The sequence below is a fragment of the Trichechus manatus genome, unplaced genomic scaffold, assembly GCF_000243295.1.
Source record: "Trichechus manatus latirostris isolate Lorelei unplaced genomic scaffold, TriManLat1.0 scaffold00030, whole genome shotgun sequence".
Classification (NCBI taxonomy): Eukaryota; Metazoa; Chordata; class Mammalia; order Sirenia; family Trichechidae; genus Trichechus; species Trichechus manatus.
Genome location: NW_004443966.1, coordinates 3794842 through 3801982, shown reverse-complemented (window position 1 = coordinate 3801982; position 7141 = coordinate 3794842).

Here is a 7141-nt window from a genome sequence, read left to right as displayed (position 1 = left end):
CCGAATAATCTGAGCTTAGTCTTATTGTTTCTCCTCTGTATGTGACTTCTTGTTTTTCACGAGCTGCTTTCAGGATTCTTTGTCTTTGGTTTTGGCAAGTGTGATTATGATATGCCTTGGTGATTTTCTTTTGGGTTCTATCCTATATGGGATGCATTGAGCTTCTTGGATGGCCAGCTGTTCATCTTTCATGATATTGGGGAAGTTTTCTGTCAGCAATTTGTCAATGATCCTCTCTGTATTTTCTGTTTTGTTCCCCTGTTCTGGAACTCCGATCACTCGCAAATTTTTGCTTTTAATTGTATCGCACATAATTCTCAGGGTCTCTTCATTTTTCTTTGCTCTTTTTCCTGAGTTTTCCTCAAACAGAGTTGTATCTAAGTGTCTTCAATTCCACTGATCCTGTCTTCCACGGCCTCAAATCTGCTCTTCAGCCCTTCTATGACGCTGTGCATCTCTGAAATCTTGTTTATCTTTTGGATTTCTAATTGTTGTTTTTGTATAATTTCTAGTTGTGAATTTATTTTGACATTTTGTTCCTGCATTGTTTTGCTGAATTCTTCCATTTTTTTGTCTGTATTTTCCATGAATTTGTCTGCCTTTTCCATGAATTTGTCTATTTTTTCCTCATTTTTGTCTGCTTTTTGCTTCAACTCTTCGATAATTCTGAGTATTAGAGATTTGAATTCCCTATCAGATAGTTCTAGTACCTTTTCTTCTACTGGAAAGTCATCTGGTGTTTTATTTTGGACGCCTACTAGAACCATCCTGTCCTGCTTTCGTAAATGTTTTGATATTGTCTGCTGTCTTCGGGGCATTCAGTAGTTATTTTTCTCGTTAATTGATTGTAGATTTGTTTGTTTCATCTATGTCTGAGCAGGCGGACTGTGTGTTGTTTGTTGTTTGCTCGTCTGTGGGCACGATACCTTTCGCCTCCTTCTCCGATTGGCAGGGTCAGCCACTCAGATATGGTAGAGCAGGGCAGGTCTAGCTGAAGAGGAGTTGCTTGGATGGGTTGTTTGTGGGACTTACTACAGACACCAGGGCGGGCCGGTAATCAGGGCGGGGCAGGTTCCGGTAGGCCATGCCTGTACTGCTTGGTGGTATGATGTTAAGTGCACGGTGCAGGTAGGCAGGATAGAGGGGGAGACAGTGATGCATGGAGCTAAGATGGGTATGGGAGAGAGGAGACAGGAACAGGAGCCAAAAACATAGAAACAAACAAAAAAGAGTGCTAGGGGAGCTTGCCATTGGAATGGAGAGATGAGAGACTATGAAATGCAGAAAAACAAAAAGGGGAAGAAGAAGAAAAAAAAGAGAAGAATGAATGAATAAAAATTAGAAAAAAGAAAAGCTCCCAGGGATCCCAGCAGTGTGGCTACGAGGTCTGGGGAAGTTGTTCCCAGGTGTTGAAGTACAGCCTGGCTAGAAGGCATAGAGGTGTCACTCAGCACCAGGTATTCAGGGGACAGGAAGAGAAGGAAGGTATAGAGAGACGAGAAACAGAGTAATGAAGAAAGACAAAAATGGAAAAAGAGGGAAAAGAAAACAAAACAAATTAAAAAAAAAAAAGAGAGCAAGAAAACCTCCCCCAAAAGACAGAAAAATACCTCACGAAAAATGAAATGCCCTTAGGAATCCCTCTGTGGGTCTGTGCAAGCTGAGGGGGTAAGTCCCAAGCCATGCAGCACCGCCCAGCCAGAACGCGCCCCAAACTCAAGAAAAGAAAAAGAAAACAAACAAACAATTCAAAACAAACAAACAAAAAAGCCCTGGGATCCCATCAGTGTGGCAGTATGGACCAGGAAGCAGTCCCATACTCGAGCGGAGCACCACAGCCGCTCAGGAAGAAGCAAAGATGGCACAAGAAGCCAGGCACTCAAGCAAAAGGAGGGGGAGGCAGCAAGAGGCAAGGAAGAAATCGAAAGAAGTGGAAAAAAGCAGCACCAGCAGCCAACAAATGGCACCCAGGGAGACCAAGAGACCGTGGCTGTGGGAAGCAGAGGAGGTCGAGTGGGGGTGAAGAAGGGTGGGGGGTGGGAAAGTATATATCATTGGTTACTGGTTATTCTGTCTCCTGCTGGAAGCTCCATGAAGCTGCTTTCTCATACCCCCTGTATGCTGGTCTCTAATAAGAGTCTAAGATGGCGGATCCGAGCTGCATTAGCTGGTAGGGGACCTCTGCATGTACGTCTCTTTGCTCTCTGCTCTCTGTCAGTTTCTTATTCCATTTGGTGCTTGGCTGAGTTCTTTATCTCTTCATTTGATGCTTAGGGTTTCAGGATTGTTGTTTTCTCTGTTTGGCTTAGTTTTTCGGATCTTTGCTGTGGAGGGACGGCATGGTGCTTCTGCCTAGAGCGTCATGTTGCTGGAAGTCTCAAGATTTATATCTTAACATTGAAAAGACTTGGTGGGGGATTGGAGAAGGACCATGAGGAGAAGGGAGCCATCAAGGCCGACCGCTGGGTTCTCAGCTTGCAGGGGAAGTGGTGCTCAGCACTCCCAGAGGAAACAACCAGAGAAGCCCAGCACTGCAGTGGACCTTCGTGAATTTTGCTTGCACGGGCTGAGCCTCAGCAACTCTCTGGTGCTTCCTACTTGTAAGAAGTGATGTGAGTCCAGAGTTCAGAGGAAAGATCTGTGTGCTCCTCTAGGTAACAATTGAAGCCATGAGAGAGAGTTTATGAGAGCCTTAGAAAGAATCAACTAGATGGCAAAGGGTTTGATGATTTCTTAGAGAGAGAGCTTGAAGACAGCAGAGGTTGAACTTGAGGAAGAGGAAGAGGAAATCTTCATTTTTCTTTTACTCTACGTTCAGCTGACAGTTACACTTTCACTTCTGTCTTATACCTTACAACTCATCGTCAAACATAACTCACCCACACTTTCCAGGCAGCGAGCTATATATATGTATGTATATATATTCAAGAGCATCCAGAGAAGGTAAGCAATGAATAACACTCCTCCTTCCCCCAGCTGGGAATGGGCCTTTGCAGAAGTACCGTCTTTCCAAAGTTCCAACTGGAGGCATACAACTGCTTAATTTCTTTCATTCATTCATCCAGAAAAACCTTTTACTGAGTATTTACCACATGCCAGGCACAGCATTAAGCAGTAAGATTTCAAATACAAGAAAGACAAGCTCCTACTGTTAAGGAACTGACAGTCTAAGGATCAAAGACCTCCAAATAGTTAATCCCTATAGTGAAATACTCCAGCTATGCCCACATGGACATCTGAGAGGCCAGTCTACTTGGCCGGCACAGGATTCATCCTGCTGCCGAGTTCTAAATATGCTCGCTGGATGCAGTGGCACGCTGAATCTCCAAGGCCAGCCTATGCAGCTCTTCTAGCTCCCCCCGGCTCTGTCCCTCTCTGACCCCAGGCCTCTCTGCCTGCCCGGTTTACCTTGAGTACCCATCACTGCCTCCACTCCTGGGATAACAGGATACACCAGGCCCGGGCTATCTTTGTGTTCATAAGAGTAACGGCCTTTTATGCTGACTTCACTTCTCTTACCACTTCTACTTTGGCCAACTTCATCTCCAGTATGGTTCAGAAGCCCCTTTATATGGCCACTGCTGGGACCAGAGGGAGCCCTGGTGGTGCAGTGGTTAAAGCATTCAGCTGCTAAACAAAAGGTAGGCCGTTAGAACCCACCAGGCGCTCCTTGGGAGAAAGATGTGATGATGTGCTTTCATAAAGATTCATAGCCTTGGAAAGCCTATAGGGCAGCTCTCCTCTGTCCTCTAGTGTCTCTGTGAGTCAGAATCCACTGAAGGCAGCGGGTTTGGTGTTTTTGTGGCTGGGCCACGTCATCACCCAATATGGTTCTGCTTCCACAATCTTTCACATAGAAACACACCTCATTGGCTGCCCTTCTAGCCCTCACTTTTCACCCACCCTCTGACTTTCACAAATCTGCTGTAGACGCTCCTCATAAATTCTAATCCTCCACTCCTTCCTCTCCACCCATTTCTTGCCCTGTGATTACCCACACTAATGATGTACTTACCAGCATCTCAGCTTCCAGTGACCCTTTGCCTTTCTTGTGCACCCATGTTGCCAAAGCCCCACTCTGGGTATACCTACCCACCTATTTTCCTCCAATACTTTCTTCCCACGTTACTAAACAATGCTGGTAAAAATCATATAAATGTATTGATTGGCCCTGTTGCAAATAATTGTGATCTAGCATCAAAGGTGGTCCCATATCCTTAAAAAAAAAATTGATGCTGAGTCAATTCTGATTCATAGCGACCCTATAGGACAGAGGGTTTTCAAGAAGCAGCTTGGTGGTGGATTTGAACTGCTGACCTTTTTGTTAGCAGCTGAGCTCTTAACCACTGAACTAGCAGGGCTCCCTCATGTCCTTAGTGAACCTTTTATTTCAAAAGTTCCAGATTTTAGTGTGCATTAGAATCCCCCACCCTCGGAAATTGAGTAGATCCAGGATGGGACCCAAGAGTCCTACAAGCATACCTGGTGGTTCAGATACCATGCCCTTTTCACTCTGCACAGCAGTGGCCAAATGCCTCTTCTATGCCCTTGCAACTCCCAGTCCCAACCCTAATCCGCTCAGCTGATGAATTCTTCCCCCACCCCACCGGGGAAAAGATGGAGTTCATTGGCTACAACTACCCTGATTTTATGTATGCTGCCTTCCCTTGCTTCTCTTTTCTAGTGTCCCCCCTGTGCTGGTGTTCTGTCCAGCCCCTCTGGGAGCATGGCCAATCAGCATCCTCCACACCCTCTAGTGTCTCTTCTCCATCAGCTTCCTTTGCAGGGCCTCAAACAAGCTCAGGTCTTTCCTATCCTGAAAAACATGCTTTTCAATTGTTTTACTGCAAATTACCATTTCATCTGTCTCTTCTCACTTTCTTTTCCATTTGGGAAAAAAAAATAACCTTTTTCTCCCCTGAGGATAAAATCATATTGAAAAAAATAAAATAAAATTGAAAAAAAAAAAAAACTAATTCAGAAATATTTAAATTAAAACATTAAAATCTCTTAGAAACCCAACCCTCAAAGGTAACCAATGTTAACAGTGTATTATATATCTCTCTAGAATTTTTTTCAAATCTGGGCAATTTTTCTTTTCTAAAAGTGGGCTTAACTGCTCACAATAGAGGATCCTGAACAGAAAAATGTAGAACAAACAATCAAATTCATAAAAAAAAGACAAGACTTACTGTCCTGACAGAGACTGGAGGAATCCCTGGACTGTGGCCCTAAGTCACCCCTCTGACTGGGAACAGCAGCCATTCCTGGAAACCACCTTCCAGCCAAGCAGTAGATAAGCCCATAAAATTAACAGTGATATCTGAAAAGAACATGCTCCGTAGAACTAACAATTACACGAGACCAAAAGGGCAACATTTGCCCAAAAGTAAAGATGAGAAGGCAGGAAGGGGTAGGAAAACCAGTCGAAAGGACACAGGGTACCCAGGGCAGAAATGGGAAGAGTGCTGACACAGTGGGGGGTTTGCAACTAACGCCATGAACACTTGCGTACAATCTGTTGGATGGTAGACTAATTTGCTCTGTAAACTTTCCCTTAAAACACAATGAAATTTTTTTAAGTGGGCTTATACAATATATATGAAAGTAGACTACCTTTTTGCCCCACTTAAAGTGTTCTGTACATTTTCTATGACAATATATAATTCATCTTTTTAATTACTGCATAATATTCGATTGTAAAAACCTGCCATAATTTAACGAAGCTCTTTTGATAGACGGTTGTTTCCAACTCCTCCCCAGTAAGACGGCATGGCAATGAACATCTTTATATATTCTTGGCTATCTAGCTCTTGGCAAAACTGTTTAGAAATTGATTTACTGGTAAAAGTGTTTTAAAGTGCCCATTTCTCCTATCCTTTTCAATATTGGGTAATAGAAATTCTTTTGATCTTTTTTCCAATCTAACTGTTAAAATAATATTGTTTTAGTATGGGTTTCTGTGATTAACAGTGAGGCTGAGCAACTTTTCGCTTATTAGCTATTTGTAGTTCTTCTTTTATATAATTAATGTTTATGACCTCTGCCCTGTGTTCAACCAAAACGTTTACTTATGTATTTATTAATTTGTCACAGCTCTTTACAATATAAGGACATGTCATGGATTGAATTATGTCCCCCCAAAAATGTGTGTATCCATTTGGCTGGGCCATGATTCCCAGTATTGTGTAGTTGTCCTCCATTTTGTGATTGTAATTTTATGTTAAAGAGGATTAGGGTGGGATTGTATAACACCCTTACTAAGGTCACATCCCTGATCCAATATAAAGGGAGTTTCCCCAGGGTGTGGCCTGGGTCACCTTTTATCTTACAAGAGATAAAAAGAAAGGGAAGCAAGCAGAGAGATGGGACCTCGTACCCCCAGGAAAGCAGTGCTGGGAGCGGAGCGCATCTTTTGGACCCGAGGTTCCTGTGCTGAGATGCTCCCAGACCAAGGGAAAATTGATGAGAAGGTCGACAGAGAGAGAAAGGCTTCCCCTGGAGCCGATGCCCTGAATTTGGACTTCTAGCCTACTAAACTGTGAGAAAATAAATTTCTCTTTGTGAAAGGCATCCACTTGTGGTATTTCTGTTAGAGCAGCACTAGATGACTAAGACAGGACATAAATCTTTTATATATCCTGTGTGGTAAATCACTTGCCAGTTACTCATTTATCTTTTAACTTACGATGTTGGTGTTTGACTGCCACATGTTGGAAAATTTTATGTACTCAAGTTTATAAATCTTTTTTGGCTTGATTTTCAGCCTTGGGGTTTAGTCTAAGAAAGGCCTACTTTATCCCAAAATTACAAAAATATTAAACTTTGCTCTATATTTTATTCTGGTAGCTTCAAAATTTTATTTTTTACATTTAAATCTTCAGTTTTTCTACAGTATATTTGATATGTACTGTGTAAGGTAGGATGCTAATGTTTTTACCAAATATTTTGACAAGTTTTCCAACACTATTTGATTTGAAATTCCATCTCACCTATATATAAAACTTCCAGCAGTGAAACTGACTTTAATTATTCTAGTCTTGCTATACTTTTTGATGTCTTTCTGGTAGAGTAGCTGCCCCCTCCCCATCATTATTATTTTCAAACATTTATTAGCCAGTCAAACTTTAGAATCATTTTT